This window comes from Cydia pomonella, chromosome 2, assembly GCF_033807575.1.
Source record: "Cydia pomonella isolate Wapato2018A chromosome 2, ilCydPomo1, whole genome shotgun sequence".
In the NCBI taxonomy this organism is placed as follows: Eukaryota; Metazoa; Arthropoda; class Insecta; order Lepidoptera; family Tortricidae; genus Cydia; species Cydia pomonella.
In genome coordinates this window covers 4,655,105-4,673,865 of record NC_084704.1, presented here as the reverse complement: position 1 = coordinate 4,673,865, position 18,761 = coordinate 4,655,105, and the positions used below count along the sequence as shown (strand labels likewise).

Genomic DNA, 18,761 nt, shown 5'->3' with positions numbered 1-18,761 from the left:
ATAAATTTTTCATGGAATCACAAGGAAAATTCGAGATAGTTTTTATTTTGAGCAGTTATGAAAATAATAGAAAAATAAATAATTCTACCCCATAACGCACAACAAAAGTCAAATTTTTGCTGACTTTTGGCTCTCGTCTATGAGATGTGCGACAATGTGCGTGACTTATAATTTGGCTGCACTTAGCCGGTTTTCTTTTTATTTTATAATACATTAATACACGGACAAAAATTTGACTTTTGCAATAAAAATTAGACTTAACTTACTACTAACTTATGACTCAAGAGTCCTGGCAACACTGCAAACTAGACTTCAGCCGAAAGGCTCAGGCCTAAAGCCGAACTAAATTTTGCGTGGAACAATGCGTGACACGGGTCGGACTCAGGCCGTTTCGGAACAGTCGGCCGCAGTACCGCAGCCGGCACTTTGCACGGGCACACCCTGAATACTCTTTGTGCAGTGTTACTAATTGTGTTTGTGGATATTTTATTGCACTACCAATGGCTAATTATTCTTTCGGTTCGTGTATGTTTATATGAGCTCTTTTGAATGCCTCATACAATATATAGTGCCATGCACGGTAAGCCCGTCAGAAAAGTTTCCATGCTCTACCTTGAAAGAAATTAAGGTACATAACAACAGAATGCCAGGTAGACAACGTAACAAAAATTCTTAATAGTTAGTATCACAACACTTTTCAAATATGGCAGAATAGTCACAATAGCTTCGTCAAACTCTCAGCTCGAATTCAAACTAGCCTTCAGCAAGGCTCAGTCCTAAAAGCCGAAGCAAGTTTGCGTGGTTGGACAATGCGTGACACGGGTCCGGCTCAGGTCGTTTCGGAACGGTCGGCCGCAAATGCGGCAGCGGACCGATGTCGGCTTCCACTTGAGCTCCTTGAATACTCTTTGTACAGTGTAGTGTTTGAGTTTGTGGATATTTTATTCTGCCGCCAATCGGTAGTGTTGTGTTTTGTGTATGTTTAAACATTTTTTAGGTCATTGTATATAAATTCAGCATCAAATGTAGCGGATCAGAGAACACGTCAAATAAATAAAAAGTTCTCTAAAAGCATAACAAAAAGAGGTATGTAGAAAAATTCAAGTACGATAGAAACATTTGTACACGAACTGTAGCAAAAATATATCTCTATTTGGAAGTATTCCAGCATTGCAGATAGTTTTGGTGCGTTGTTTCATCCGCTATTATTAATGCTGACTGTACATAGTGCAACGGCGCAAGCAGGCAAGCACAGTTAGGCAGTCAGAAAAGTTTTAACCTAACTCTGTTCAAAAAATTAATGTCTGATTTTCAAAAAATTAAAATAAACCATATGGAATGCTAGGCTAACATCGTAGGAAAATTCGAGTAAGTACGATGCACTAGGTTTGTAAATCATAATCAAATCAGAAGAATAGAGCCAAAACAAAATTAGACATTCAAAAACCGGCGTGTACCTAGAGCCGCAACAGCTTCTCTTACCTTCGGGTAAATGACTAGCAATAAACCAAGCTACAAGAATGCTCATGCGTCGCACGCTTGTGTAGGAATCCTAATTGTATCTGTAACCATTAATTATGCCCGTACGTGTTAATTCTTATTCATAAACAAGTTTAATCTCAACAGACGTACTGTTTGTTGCGTGGTTCCTAGCAGGTGATGAGAATCTTTTATTAATGTGGTGTACGCCCACCTGTTTTGTGTAATGTGGAATACCCGTGCCTCGAATGGGCCTATTTGAGCGTGGTTTTCTTTGATCGGATGCCAAATTTTTCGAGTCGGTTTAATATCTAATCTTACTTGAGTGAGTACATTATCACTGTGTGTACCGATACGAAAATCAGTCATCGAAGTTACGAAAGGCAAAGAGTGAATACTGCTTCAAGTAGAATTGGGAATTTTTGGGTCCATTTAGTTGTTTTGAATACAACTTTCTATGATCGTAACAAACGGACAAATAAAAAATTTATAAAATTTTGGGGATACTTTTTTTCTAATATTAGGAGCGAAAGAGCTCTTGATTCTGAGTGGAAAAAAATCCAAATTGGGGGTACAACTTTAAATAGAAATGCCTATCTATAATAGAAAGATGTCTTCTTCACAACGACCGATAGTGATCGTTGGTTGATTTCTGATTTCGCTGAGTTTGTCAACAAAACATGTTTTTTTTTTTATTGTAGAGGAGGCAAACGAGCAGACGGATCACCTGATGGTAAGCGATTACCGCCGCCCATGGACACCTGCAACACCAGAGGGGTTGTAAGTACGTTGCCGGCCTTTAAGATAGGATGGGTGTTTTTTTTCTTAAGTTTTAACTGTGTATTTTTAGAAGTGGGGTGGGTTTATAAGTCACGAGCTGGAAAAGGAACAGCCCTTCCAAAACCATCGCAATTAGGCGAAGTTATTCGCGTGACCGTAATCACGTAACTGCGGCGTAACAGCGATCCAGTTGGACTAGTTTATCATGCATCGATAACGGATCGGGGAACGTAAACGATATACTTACTAAAGTTTTGGCTACTATAATATCCCTTTCCGACCTTCTTGAAATCGCTTTGTTGGCCGAACGAAAGCAGGTCCCCGTTTCAACTTTGGCGTGCTTTCGTATGTCCAGCAATCCGGTCGTTTTCTTCTACTGGTCCCATTTCTCAATTCTTGTGGAATTTGGTGAGCAGATTTGATCATTATATATTTTATTTCGTCGATTCAGTTCTTGAAATTCTTCGAAATTTCGGAACGCCGAGTTTACAGCTTCATGAGCAAGTGATGACTGTGAAGGCCTATCCAAAAAGGGTAGTGAGGTGAAAAAGGTGAAGAGATGGAGAATCTGGTGAGATGAGAGATTATCTAAAAATGGAGGTATCACCCAGAAGTCACACAAATTTAGTTCGATAATGATGATTTATCTATTCTGTACCGAGCAATTTGCCAATAAACTGGACATTTTCCTTGGCCGAGTTGTGAATTATCTCTATCTTCGTGTTTTCTCTGCTTGAACCAGCTCTCCACTATTAATTACCATCGGATTCTGTATTTTTAACTAACTTCAAAAAGAGGAACCTATTTTTATAAAGAAAATTAATAATTATTCTGTGAATTGTAAATGCCTAAATGGATACAAACTATACAAAGGTATAAATTTGTTTGACATCGACACGAGAGAGTGATACTATTGTGAATAGGACATGGCTGTGACGACGATGAGAGACCATTCGCCGAACGTAATCGAAAACGATAGCCTTTTTGCCTCAAATCCATGGCAGGTTTGATTCAAAACGCAGTTTCCGGCTTTGTACTGAACTACAAATCTAAAAAGATCTATGAACCTTTCAATTTCATTGGTTCTCGATCTTTTTGGTTGTTAGCTTTCGGTTTGCGTGAAAACATTTTTAGGGTTCCGTAGCCAAATGGCAAAAAACGGAACCCTTATAGATTCGTCATGTCCGTCTGTCTGTCCGATTATGTCACAGCCACTTTTTTCCGAAACTATAAGAGCTACACTGTTCAAACTTGGTAAGTGGATGTATTCTATGAACCGCATTAAGATGTTTACACAAAAATAGAAAAAAAAAACGATAAATTTTGGGTGTTCCCCATACTTAGAACTGAAACTCAAAAAATCTTTAATCATCAAACCCATACGTGTGGGGTATCTATGGATAGGTCTTTAAAAATCATATTTAGGTTCCTAATATCATTTTTTTCTAAACTGAATAGTTTGCGCGAGAGACACTTCCAAAGTGAAAAAATGTGTGTCCCCCCCCCTGGAACTTCTAAAATAACAGAATGAAAAATCTAAAAAAAAAAAAGATATACATTACCATGCATACTTCCACCGAAAATTGGTTTGAACGAGATCTAGTAAGTAGTTTTTTTTAATACGTCATAAATGGCACGGAACCCTTCATGGGCGAGTCCGACTCGCACTTGGCCGCTTTTTTGTCATTGTGAATGCGTTTATTTTAGATTCCATTTTATCCTTTGACTGTTGCTATTTGAAAATTCTAACTCGATGGCACTTGAAATGTCCCAAATCGCAGAGGGATGTAAATTTTTAATACTTAAGGCCTAACTTGGATTAAGTTTTCACAAAGTTAAGCGCTTTAAGTAGATGACTTCAAGTTTTCGTCTTTTATATTCTGATTTAGCAAAGTATTGATCGAGCAGGAAATACCATTGTCTATATGAATCATAACATCGTGTTCTAAGAAAGGCTCGTGGTAACGGTAAATAAGGGTTTACAGTTTAAAACACGCTAACATACAGATAATATTACAAGTATATGTATAAAGTTTGTATGTATGAGTGTCCGGGGCCGACGCGAGCGCAACGGTCATCAGGTATGTGCCCTTTTAATAAGGGGTGTCACTTAGGATTAATATAAATAAATAAATAATGTTTTCGATAGAACGATATGGCTCAATTTAGAGAAAAATTCACCAGCCGCCATCCAGCGTTCGGGGGTCTATGCCGGAGGCAGGAGATTTGGGGGGAGGTATTTTGGTAGGTATTTAGTTGTAGTGTTAGTTTGGTTACTTAGGTTTTAGATTTTGTTTGTGTATTTTATCGATACGTTAATTCATAGTATAATAAAATATATGTTTGTTGGTAATGAAAACTAGCCAAGCAGTGTTGCCAGGTCTAATATAAAATTTTAAATACTAATTTTTCTGACTCCTTGAGTCAGCAACGATGCGTAAAATTGAGTAATACAGATACATTAAAACCCTGCTGTTTGGTATTCCGGTAAAGTTCTACATTATTTATTTTGAAGTTAAAAATGAAAATAGTACCAGCATTCACTTTTATTTCAATTTATTCTGAATATACTAAAAATACTCGCAAATACACTAAAGAGAGACCATTAAAGTCGACGTCGAACAAACATAATAATTTTGCTCACGAAACGTCTATTGTGTTCGCAGGTAGATTTGTATTTTGAAGTGGCAGCCCTACTAAACCGCATTCCGACTCGGCCATCCTAAAACGTAGTACGTCCTCTTGTTGTTCGCATGACTTGCGTCCTTTAGGAACGAGTGCCATGCCAACCGTCGTCGACGGTCCGGTTACATGGTGACGTCATGGCAAAGGCAGTCGAGCCGCGCCACAGAAGCCATACAAATGTTGCCTTAACTACAGATTAAATATGTTATGGCAGAAACGCTACACTCCCAAGCTGGTTTTGGGACTTTTGGCAATAACAATAATATTCGAATTCCATTTATCGTGTCACCTTGTTCTCATATCATTGCGACGCGTTCGGGCTCTAGAGCGATACACCGCTTGCCATAACGTCATTGCGATAAGAATTAGGTATTGAATTTTAGTTAAAATAATGATTACACATTACAATGAAAAAATAAAAAGATTAGATACTCGAGGTATCGTATCTGTTATATGAGCAGAATATTTAGTCTGTAACTTCAACAAACAAAACGCATATTTGAGTAGCAAATTCAACTGAATTTACGCCGTTTTAGGTCTCTTATGAAAGATGAACCGCCCGAGCGTTGTTCGCCTTCCCAATACTGCACTCCACATTGCCGCTTCAAATGAACACCGTTTGAGACCAACTCAAGCGAACGCTTCCATGGACGGCAAACGTTTGAAACTATCGTTTGTCTAATTGTCAATGGTAAGGTGAATGCAACAAGAGTAAATTAAGGCTAATGAATGACGTATTGTGTACAGGAAATTATTATTGGGGGTCGAGTTAGGGTTAAATAAGCTTCACAAAGCTGGGTCCGACGCCTAGCCTCATCCTAAGGCCGAGAAGTAGGGCGAAATAATTAATTTAAACTAGCACATGACAGATGTTGTACTATATCGTTAATGACAAAGCTGTATTATAGCTTTCGGATGTTTTGCTTCCAATACAGCTTACATTAACGCTTTGTAAACAACTCAACTTACTTTGCTACTGTTGTGGATAATTTGTAGGTTTCTCTTCAGTTTTTGAATAATAACGAGTCTTTACAAGCCGATGTGGTGAAAATAATATTAGGTACATCGGATACTATTATTGCGGATTCGCAAAAAAAACACGGGTAAACAACTAATAATCTACATATAATTAATGTATATTCGGCATCTTCACTGCTGATTTAACTTATTGTGTAATAAGAGTTCATTCCTATCAAGTTGTAAAAAATTATACGAATATAGGTATAGTCATAACAAAATATGCTACACAATACACACCTTTCAACAAACCGACATACTCTTCACATACTCATTGTAAAGTTAAAGTAAGATCCATTGAATACATTACTTCCAATACCATATTGAGAAGTTCTTTATACTTATTCCTGAGTAGTTGGAAACAAAAGTTGAGTGAATTGTTCAACTGACTTAAGCGTATTCTGTAACAAAGGATTAGCGCTATACCTTGTCGAGTCTGAGCCGTTTCCGTTATAAATTCAGTTAACAGTTTGTAAAATATATAATTAAAACGGGTCACCATTTAAAGGTGCAGTGAGTTCAGGTCTTTCTCCGATATAAATGTTGGTAGCCTAGCGGTAAGAGCTTGCGACTTTCAATCCGGAGGTCGCGGGTTTAAGCCCAGGGTCGTATTATGTACGATACTGATATTTACCAGTCGCTGTTCGGTGTAAGGAAACATCGTGAGGAAACCGGACTATTCCCGATAAGGCCTAGTTTTCCTAGCCTAGGGTTGGAAGGTTAAATGGTAGCCGCTTTCGTAAAAACTAGTGTCTACGCCACCTCTTGGGAACAGTTAGTTGCCAAGCTGACCCCAGGCTCCCAGGAAAAACCAAGATAAGATGGAAAAATACCATTTAAGACGTATTAAAAAAAATCTACTTGCTAGATCTTGTTCAACATTTACCACTTTGGACACACATTTTACCACTTTGGAACTGTCTCTCGCGCAAACTATTCAGTTTAGAAAAAAATGATGTTAGGAACCTAAATATCATTTTTGAAGACCTATCCATAGATACCCCACACGTATGGGTTTGATGAAAAAAAAATTTTTTTAATTTATTGACGTATTAAAAAAAAACTATTCACTAGATCTCGTTCAAACCAATTTTCGGTGGAAGTTTGCATGGTAATGTATATCATATATTTTTTTTAGATTTTTCATTCTGTTATTTTAGAAGTTACAGGGGGGGGGGACACACATTTTTTCACTTTGGAAGTGTCTCTCGCGCAAACTATTCAGTTTAGAAAAAAATTATATTAGAAACCTAAATATCATTTTTGAAGACCTATCCATAGATACCCCACACGTATGGGTTTGATGAAAAAAATTTTTTTTAATTTTTTTATGACGTATTAAAAAAAAACTACTTACTAGATCTCGTTCGAACCAATTTTCGGTGGAAGTTTGCATGGCAATGTATATCATATATTTTTTTTAGATTTTTCATTCTGTTATTTTAGAAGTTACAGGGGGGGGGACACACATTTTTTCACTTTGGAAGCGTCTCTCGCGCAAACTATTCAGTTTAGAAAAAAATGATATTAGAAACCTAAATATCATTTTTGAAGACCTATCCATAGATACCCCACACGTATGGGTTTAATGAAAAAAATTTTTTTTTTTTAATTTTTATGACGTATTAAAAAAAAACTACTTACTAGATCTCGTTCGAACCAATTTGCGGTGGAAGTTTGCATGGCAATGTATATCATATATTTTTTTTAGATTTTTCATTCTGTTATTTTAGAAGTTACGGGGGGGGGGGGACACACTTTTTACCACTTTGGAAGTGTCTCTCGCGCAAACTATTCAGTTTAGAAAAAAATGATATTAGAAACCTCAATATCATTTTTAAAGACCTATCCATAGATACCCCACACGTATGAGTTTGATGAAAAAAATTTTTTGAGTTTCAGTTCTAAGTATGGGGAACCCCCAAAATTTATTGTTTTTTTTCTATTTTTGTGTGAACATCATAATGCGGTTCATAGAATACATCTACTTACCAAGTTTGAACAGTATAGCTTTTATAGTTTCGGAAAAAAGTGGCTGTGACAGAATCGGACAGACAGACGGACATGACGAATCTATAAGGGTTCCGTTTTTTGCCATTTGGCTACGGAACCCTAAAAAAGAGATCAGGTCCTTCTCCGCACGCAGTTCGCTGAGCACTGAGCTACGAGTATATCATTGTTATTGAATCCTAATTAATGTTAATATATACATACTGTCTGTGTAGGGCTGGTCCTGCTACCGTCTCCTGAATCACCCCGTATTTAATTCGACGTCTTGACAAAAAAAGCTTTTGGTATTTTCCGAATTCACAAGATATGACGACACCATTAAGCTAACAACATTGTTCGTGACGTGAGTTTGATGTTTTGACCTTTAATCATGTACAACGTTTGGGAATTACGAGTCGTAAAGTTGAACGAACTCGAAACTCGTGGCGGACACGGTTTCAGTCTTTTATTGTTATCAAACGGTTACAGATATGATCTGTCGGACAGTAATGTCACTATTGACAGCTGAGAGATCATAGTAAAGGAAAAGTGGAAAAACTCCGGTTTCCGTTTAATACGAGTAGTATTCTTACGGTACGTGTTCCTATTTTATTTATTGGTGAAACAACAGAACAGAATTATGCGACAGTATAATAAACCTTACATTCTTAGGTATATTATTGAGTTGAACACTTACTTTCTTAAACGCTCTCACTAAAAGGTATGTTTTCATACAAGTTTCCTAAGGCGTATATGAAGGATATGGAGTAAATCGCTGTCAACGGGTACTTCTCGATAGCTAGGTTGATAAAGCGGCGGGCTGGTCGAGTCGCCAGTTCGAGTCTCGCTCGAGACAGTGAGTTTTGCAAGCATGTCATATGTATAACCGTTTTATAACAAGGAATTACTGTCGGAATAGATCTCATGGGCTAAGTAACTCCTCATCCTAAGAGAGTTTTCACAGTCGGATCCGATATCGGACGTAGGACCCTATGTACATCCACGTAGACCGCAGCGGCGCCGTCGTTAGCAGTCATGCACACTACAACAAACGTTATGCCTACACATACGCACACAAACAAATATTATCGGTTCGACAGCTGATGCGAGGCTCCCAGTCCGACATGCCTGAAATTATCGGCAGCACCTTTCCGAAGTATGATAAAACAGCTCCAGGAGAGTTATATGACATCAAGTCCTCCTCTTTTGTCTCTGTCTCCTCAATGAATAAATAAATACAGAAAAACACATTGTCTTACATTTTTTGTTTCCTCCGGCATCCGATATCGGATCAGGCAATGTGAAAACTCTAAGCCGGCTTCTTCCATGCTTCTTCAAACTACATTTATTCAGAATAGCTTAGAGCATTATTAGCTCGGTTTTGTTCAGAAACTTAATCTTGGCTTCGAAAATTTGCAACAATAGAAGTTGCTTTCTACTTTCCATGTTCCTGATCGTATATTTTGTAAGTTTTCTTTAGAGCCTTACCGTAGAAGTATTGCTATAGTTTCTAAGGGAAATTTTAATTTGAAAATGACCTCGATATTGGAGACTATATATTATACTCGCCTTGCTCCTCGAATCAGAGCCAAACTGATGTGTTTGCGAATGGTTGGTTAGACGTGTGTGATGATTTTTTTTTAATATTAAGTCAGTGGCAAACAATCATACGGCCCGCCTAATGGTAAGCAGTCTCCGTAGCCTATGGACACCTGCAACTCCAGAGGTGTTAATTGCCGACCCTAAGGCAGCGTCTTTCGTGAGCGAATAACTCGCCAACGCGAAGCGGCGCGGCGCGGCGCGGGTGAATTCAATTCTTTGATACCAATGGAAGTGTCCTACGTGTCGTCCTATCTCCGAATGCCGTTGGGCCGCCGCGCCGCGTTGCATTCACGAGTCATCGCTCACGTAAGCCGCTGCGTCACACTCCGCATCCTCGTTGAGCTCTGGCAACCTTACTCAACGGCAGGAATAAAACACTATGAGTATGAACATTACGGAATTACGTTATCCAACGCTTTAGTTTTGCCAGATAAGAATTTATATCACTTGTATGGAATCAGCTAAATCGGCTTCAAATGAGAATTTTATATGGCAGTAAAATTCCAATATAGCTTTCAGTTCAAGCTGTTTGCTCAAAGAGTTGGCGTAAAAACAAAGAAGCCATAACGGTAGGTGCTCGTAATAATTTAGCTGACTGGATAGCTGAGAAATGCAATTTTGCATTCTGTTCCTTTTGTTGCCTCCCGCGAAACCTGACATTTCATTTACACACATTTTGTGACAAGACATTTTTATTGCAAAACCCACACTTCTGTTCTTGTATTATTAAATAAATGAAAACTGACCAAGTGCGGCCAATTCATAAATCACGCACATAGTCACACATGCCACAGACGAGGGCCAAAAGTCGTAAAAAATGTGACATTCTTGATCATCTGGCAACACTGAGGCGAAGAGTAACTATAATTAATATAATTCCATTTGTTCGCGCTAAACGATTTGCCTCCTCTTTTTTAGTACGGACGGCTAAAGAATGGAATGCGCTCATCTGTATTGCCTGATAAAAATGACCTCGTTCTCTTTAAAGCAAGAGTGAATAGGCTACTACTGAACCGGTGAGCTCCATCTTAGACCCTGTCTTCATTTTCCATCAGGTGTGACTAGGGCCAATCGCCGTTCAGTTTATAATAAAAAAAAAATACAGAAAAAACACTATCAGTGATGTCACAGGATTAGTCATAACCAGACATAGAAGTTTTCATGGCAACATTAAGTGATTGACAAAATCAAATATCGACATTTTACACTGTATTCCACACTTTTATTCACGTTTTTTTAATTACTAAATAAATGTAACAAATAAATTATGGTCCGATTTGTAATTGATTTACATTCTTGGGAACAGTTTACATCCATGGGTCACTCCCCATACAGAAGTGCCCATTGTCCTTTCTCGGTAATTTACAGCAAGTATTAGAAGTTACATTACTTACATCTTGTAATTATTAATCTATGAATGACTTATCGATAACATATTTGTCGATGTTTCATTTTCTCAAACACTCGTTATTGCCACAAAAACTTCTATGTCTGGGGGCCTACCGCGAAAATCGAAGTTCGTCAATTGCGGGAATTTTTTTTTGTCACTCTATTTTGGTCCTAGTGAGAGTAAAAGAGAAAGATCCCCGCAATTTTCGCGGTAGGCCCCCTGGTCATAACTGTCATAACTATAGATGACATACTTTTAGTCAGATCATGTGCCCAAATAATGTAAAGTGTATTTATATTAGTCATAATATTATTCAATGTGGTTAAATGGCCATTTTAAACTTTATGTCATTGATATAGGATCTACGCATGATCAGTTGAGTGAGCACGAGTGTAATGTGATGCTGTTAATATTATAGGAATTTAAGACAACGAATACTAATTTACGTACTTGTTGTTTGATATTTAGTAAACTCAGATTAAGATTTTTAAGAGCGCATCGTTGTCAAACTGTTTCACAGTTTGGCGAAACATTTTAATTTCCAAAAAAAAGTACATTTGTTGCTATAATAGGAATAAATATGTGTTGCTGCCGACGGAGCTTTAAAGAAATGGGCCCCGTCGCTTAACTAAAATTCTAAATATAGTAAGTATCTACATTATATATCTGCAAAGGTTAGCCATTCTCAGCGGAGTCACGACTGCCTTTCACCGAGTCTTGCAAATCACCATCGGTCTTTATGCAACGATATTGTGATACCGTTGCTATCCTGATAGATTTCTAATAGCATTTAATACTGTAATGCTTGTAATTAAACTACAATGACGAATAGACAGCGTAGTTTTTGCTGCCATTGCTATAGGACAAAGTTGATTTTATAACTACATTTTTTTATCTCTAACCCTTTTTTTTATAATAGCATATAGAAAAATGCGTGAAATATCTAAAAAAAATACAATTTCAATTGGGATGATAGTTTAGTATGGAATCCAGTCAACATTGTGATTACTGTGTCGCGATTGAGTGACAACCCTAGTATGCGAGACGTGCAAGTTAATAAAAAAAACAAGTACGGGTAGTTATAAAAAGTTTATATGCGATTTAGTTAACATAAATACATAATAAATAATGTTTTATGAGTTCTACTTATAATTACATAAGTAACTTTTCACCACATCAACTGGTAAAGGCCCTCTTGATTGTTCAAAAAACGAATGAGAAAGTTGCATTTTATCCACATGTGGGGCAAAGTAATCAGATGCAAATTTTGAGTTGTTTCCTTATGTTAGCTGGTGGAATTGACTTTTGAATGATACATTTTTTATTACGTTCATTGGGTTTGATTTGGTTTGATTATTTTGGTATTTCACAGTTAGTATTTTCCTCGCGTTGGTGTGGTGAAAATGTTTGTGTTTCACTCGGAGGCAAAGTTTGTTTAACCCACGTGCCTTGAAACCCTCGCAACGCTCAAGATTCCACTTATTAGCACGAACGATTAAACAACAATTTTGCCCCCTTGTAAAACAAATAACTATTAGGTACTTACCCAATTTAATCGTTAATATGTATACCGATTACGTATTATTTGAGGTAAGTTGGTAAGGTGTAAGTTCGGGACAATTATTATTCCAACTCAAATAATTAAACTTAGACACTAAAATTTAAGGAATTATGTACTTAGTTTCAACTTGGTAACTACCAAATTAACAATCGTAAGACTATAATAGTATTTACCGTCTTGATACGGCCCGATTCGAAGAATGATTAAGACACGTCTAAGATGTTGGAAAGATCTTTAAAATATCGATGACTAAACGACATGTCAAAATTGACGTTTATTTCGATTCCGCTGTGATCCCAATAAGATCTATCTACGATATTTCTAACGTCAAAGAGACATTGGTTGGTCGAATCGAGCTGCTTCTGTCAATTATACGACATACAAACGATATCTAAATGAGAACTTATCGTTATCGTATCTCAATCGTCGAATCGGGCCGTTAGTATGTCTAGTACTCTAGTCTAGTTTCATAAGTTACCCCTTCACTCGACCTTCGCCCGACATCAAACTTTGTTTGGACAAAGTCAAATGTCTACCTATCCAAGTAAGCTGTAAATTCTTGTATATACGTATATATTTCGGGGATCTGGGAAACGGCTCTAGAGATTTCGATAAAATTTGCTACATAGGGGTTTTCGGGGGCAAAAAATCGATGTAGCAAGGTCATATCTATGGGAAAACGAGCATTATTGAGATTTTATATCGGTCTGCCAGATATTGTCTACCTATTCAGGTAAGTTGTAATAAATTTGAGCAGGCACTTAGGCCGGCATATGAAAAATTTGCTTCTACGAACTCACAAGGAAAAGTAACTGTCCGGTTCGGATTTGATTTTTATTTATATATGTTATAGAGTAGTCTAAAATAACCGGCACGTATTTTTTTTAGCTGCCCAAACTCAACCTATTGGGAGAAATTGTCCTCCAAAGTATTAAAAAGTTACTAAATCTTCTAACTCCTCTAGAAAGTGATGCTCAAGCAACTTGCTAGTTAATGGCTAGAATATATGAGTACTCATAACATATGTTTGAGAGCAGGAAAAAATAATGAACACGTGTTTTGTTATATCTGCTTAAACTCAAGTTTTCCTAAAAAAACACCCGTCTTTATGTGTATATTTAGCGATAAGATATTATAAAACTTCGAATGTCCTTTTTTTTGGAAAAAATTAGTTTCAGCCGATATAACAAAACACGTGCTCATTATTTTTAACTTCTCTCAAACAAATACTCAAACCAGCCATTAACTAGCAAGTTGCTTGAGGATCACTTTCTAAGGAGTTAGAAGAATTAGTAATTTTTTAGTACTTTGGAGGACAATTTCTCCCAATAGGTTGTGTTCCGGAAGCTAAAAAAAAATACGTGTCTGTTATTTTAGACTACTCTATAACATATATAAATATAAATCAAATCCTAACCGGACAGTTGGGTACCTTTCCTTGTCAGTCGCGGACTTTAATTGTTGAGCCAGTTAGGATTCAAGCTAATTTGGTTGTCTATACTAACGGTATGAAATGTCCAATGTAAAGCTAACCCTTAATGGCCAAAAAGTCCGTGATTGTACATGGATACAATAATAGAATTAGACAGGACCTAAAAACGAAACCTAATCTCTTAGAGAGAAGTTTTTTATATTAAAAAACGAAAGCATAAAAAATCTTTAAGACTAAGCTTTCAAGTTTATTGGACCCATGATTCGAAAGTTCGAGAAGCACCTCACACATTTTTTCTTTTAGAACGATTTGTTCTGAAAATATGTACCTACTTTATCAAAAACATTTTTTGAAGTCCCTTATTCGTTTTCAAAGACCTATAGGTATACACCGTTGCTTGAGAAAAGCACATCCATTTGGAAACCATTCATCGTCATTACAATACCTAGTACTTAACTTAAAACGTGTATATAAAAGTCACGGTCTTCGTTAAATAGACCTGGAGCTAGGAATTATGTTTTTACAGACATGTCATTTTAGATTCGAAGACATAAACACGAATTAAATAGGTATGTAGTAGATAAGTACTTTCAAAAATGTTTCATGTGAAAATTAGCCTCCTTTGTCGTAGGTTACATTTCAAATTATTTTATTGTCATCATTATTCTGATAAAGCTAAGGTGCAATTTTGATAATGCACAATGCTCTAGTGTTGTTTACCGTTGAAGTGTTTGAGTCATTGTGATTCATACTAAGATAATGTGTGTAATCTACGTGCAAATGAAGGGATCCTTGTGTGTGTTTTGACCTTTAGTTTGCCGTGGTTAAGCAAATGAGAATCGGTAGCTTGGCGGTACGAATACGCAACATTTAAATAATATCTAAGGTAAGGGCATTTACTTGATTATATTATATATATCGTTGTTACAGACTCAAACTAAAGGCAGGTAAATTAAATTTCGACCTATACACTCAATAAGTTAGTAGTTTCTACACACACTACACAATTTTCGCAGCAACTTTGTTGGCATATTTAAGAAGCATCTCTTTTCCCAGTTGGCAACAGTCCAGTGGCAAGTCGAGATAAAGTCGGGAAACACTTGAGGCAAAGCTTGGCTTATTGCTCAAAAGGCTTGGAAATGTGACCCATCAACAGTGATTACATGTAAGATATTTAATATCTATGCTATTTAACAATACAATTTTGATTAAAGTAAGCAACCCAAATCTATATCTGCCTTAAGTTTTAACTTTTATATAAAGAAGTGGCATTGTGTTAACACTAACAATGTATACAGTGAGCTGCGAAATTGCAAGGAGAAATTATGAATGCATTCATTGATAAAGTCGCCATGCAGTTTTACGGCTGATGGTACAACCTAAAACATTTAAGATCGATTTTGGAGTATTTGGACGAAAAATTAAATATTTTATGAAATATTTAATTTTTATTTTTGGAAGAATAACCCCTACTACTTATACGGTAGTCTCTATATTATAGAATGGCACACCTTTAACGGTTAAGATTTTTAAATAGCAGGACAAGTGCTAGTCGGACTCGTCCACCGAGGGTTCCGTACTTTTTAGTATTTTTTGTTAAGATATAGCCTGGTGACAAACGGACAGCAGTCTCAATAAAAAGGTCCCGTTTTACCTTTTGGGAACGATTTTCTTAAAAAATACACGATTCCAGACCCATTACCCCCACCCCTCACCCTCTATTATTATTAACCCCTTATAAAATCATCTTTTTGTATTTTTTTTTTCATATGATGAATTTTTACTACTGTCTGATCGCCTCCTTACAGTAATAAGAATTCATTATATGAAAAAAATATACAAAAAGATGATGTTATAATGGGTTAATATCAAATAGGTATGTTATGTTATGTACCCAAATGTCTGAATTTAAGATTACTGAAGATGATGTGTGATTTTGTTAAGCCTCTAAGCCTTAGAGTCTAAGGGGTGAATATGCAGGTCATACTGAACAACTTTTACTATCGAGCTAACCTCGAAATCGCGAAAAATTCTGTATAAAAAACTCGCCTCACGCAAGCAGCGTGCCGTCTCTTATAAGGATATGTATATTACAACGGGCACGTGCACGTCTACGCACACGCACCCGGTGTGCACAGGCCTTAATAGTCAGACTATACCTAAATCCCTATGCATAGGTACTATAGGTAGGTAAGTTAGTACTTACTTTTGCCCAAGGTTGTACCTGCATTTACTCCGGTTCATTAATGCATAGCTAGTATGAAAATCACAGTCGACGACTACCTACTGTCTGTCACAAATGACTCATAATAGTCATAATTATTACTCTGTCGTTTTATCTATACCTCCACGACTACCATGAGTTGGCATTTGACATTTACGCTAGCGACTGCATGAACTCAATCGCACTAATACATTTCATTTATTTGTGGGCGATATGGACTGCAATAAAGTTTCCGCAGTCGCAAGCGTATAGTCAACGTCAAGTCAACTCATGGTAGCAGTACAGTACCTCTACTGTCAATTTATTCGACAGCGAAGTCGCTGTCGAAAAAATTTACACTAGGGGTAAAGATAGACTGCCTATAACTACCTAAAATTGGTAATTGGCAACCTGGCAACACAATTTTACCTAAATATATATAAATCTCTTAATCTTTCTGGTTTAACCCATTGGTTGACTGGTAGAGAATGCCTTAAGGCATTAAGTCCGCCATGTGTACCTTCATGTATAGTGCAATAAAGATTAAATAAATAAAATTAAACTTAAACAACAAGTAAAAAAGGCTTCTTTTTTTATACTACGCCGGTGGCAAACAAGCATACGGCCCGCCTGATGGTAAGCAGTCACATTCGTGTTGTTCTCTATTATCATGAAAAATAACCTATATTTACGGGTAGGTATATATAGGTTATTTGCACCTACATATTATTTCCAGAAGAGAAGGTATATCTACACCTACGTATGCATTTATTTTTATAAAGGTAGGGTGCGCCGATATCGTATCAACCTATCTATCCACTGATAACACTAAAATGCAGTCACTTTGATACGGGGACGGGACGCAGGAAATAAGCACTTATCTAACCTAGGATACCTAGGGTACCTGTTTAGTGGAAACCGTCTAGACATTTCGTGGAAATAACTTGGCGGTTTTGCCTTTGCAGAGCCGTTTGTTAGGTTTCACTATTCAGTTCTAGGTAATAAGATGAATACACCGTTAAATGCCTACTTTACTACCGAAAAACGCTGGTGGCCTAGCGGTAAGAGTGTGCGACTTGCAATCCGGAGGTCGCGGGTTCAAACCCCGGCTCGTACCAATGAGTTTTTCGGAACTTAAGTACGAAATATCATTTGATATTTACCAGTCGCTTTTCGGTGAAGGAAAACATCGTGAGGAAACCGGACTAATCCTAACAAGGCCTAATTTACCCTCTGGGTTGGAAGGTCAGATGGCAGTCGCTTTCGTAAAAATTAGTGCCTACGCCAAATCTTGGGATTAGTTGTCAAGCGGACCCCAGGCTCCCATGAGCCGTGGCAAAATGCCGGGACAACGCGAGGAAGAAGAAGAAGAAGTTCATGACTTCGATTCAACGATAAAAATGTGTTAGAGATGTTCTGCTTAATATCAATTTTTCTGAATATTTAATACTTAATGAATAGTTTAAATAAAAAACAAAATAAATTAATTTGATTGCACACGCAGTGCAAGTGTTATTTATATCTACGTCATAATAATCTAATTCATAGAAGTTTGACGTTTAAAATAACACTTGCATTGTGTGTGCTATCAAAATTGTTACAGACTTACCTTGGTCTTATTATCTCTACCTATACTCTGTATCTTTAGTTATTTAAATAAAAATAAACATACAATTTGTAAATTTTCGGGTAGTTATATTTTTTTTGGTTAACCATCCAAATACAAAACCGCCTGTCTTTTACCTACATTATTTGATCATGTAATGTTTTCATCTTCCCTCTACTGGCTTAAGGAGCCATTTGAGGGTAGATTTTGTTTACTTTTATTTAAATATGTACCTAAAGATACAGAGTATAGGTTCTACCTCTATATTGAATACTACTATACAACGTCTCAGGCAAATGCACCGTTAGCTCAGGTAGACAGCTTCCCAAACTTTTTTAGTATCCCCTTATCGACAGTGTGAGAATTCCATTCATTTGCAAAGTTGCAAAACATCCCAGTGAAGACTCTTCATTATTACCCTATTATCTAATCTATTATTCTATTAACAACGAGTTTATCTAAGCATATTAATTATATAACAATTTCAATTTAATAACAATCTACCTGACAGCATTTTTATTATATTTATTTTAGAATAAAACTTCTTATTTCGTATTTACAGCTTGATATAAAAAACGACTTGTGAACTCCGTATTAAAGGTACTAATTTAAAATAGTACATTACGATACAAGTGCGAAAAATAGGAAATTCGAAACGAGTGGCGATAAATTAAAACACGACCGAAGGGAGTGTTTTAAATCGACACGAGTTGCGAATTACCTATTCGCACATGTATCGTACAATGTTTTACAGTACATATGGCCCTTTAAATGTTCGACACAGTAACATAATATGCTACTTCTCGCACTAGTGCTATAAAGTAGCCCCATATGTACTGTAAAATACCTATTACTCCTTTAGGAATTGGAAGTACAATCAGCTAGGTATCACCACTGCCTCAACGCCGATGTGATATTAAAAGCAAACGTAATGAAAACAACTTCTACCCTCAGTAACTTAAATAAAACTGTCTCTTGAAAGTTAGGCATTACTCAGTAACTTAAGTAATGCCTAAC

General features: G+C 36.7%; 1 protein-coding gene across 1 annotated transcript in view; it reads right to left on the bottom strand.

Moving 5' to 3' along the window:
* The window catches only part of LOC133531939 (DE-cadherin), a 384,560-nt gene that overhangs the window by 364,956 nt on the left and 843 nt on the right, over nt 1–18,761 (bottom strand). The window lies entirely within an intron of this gene.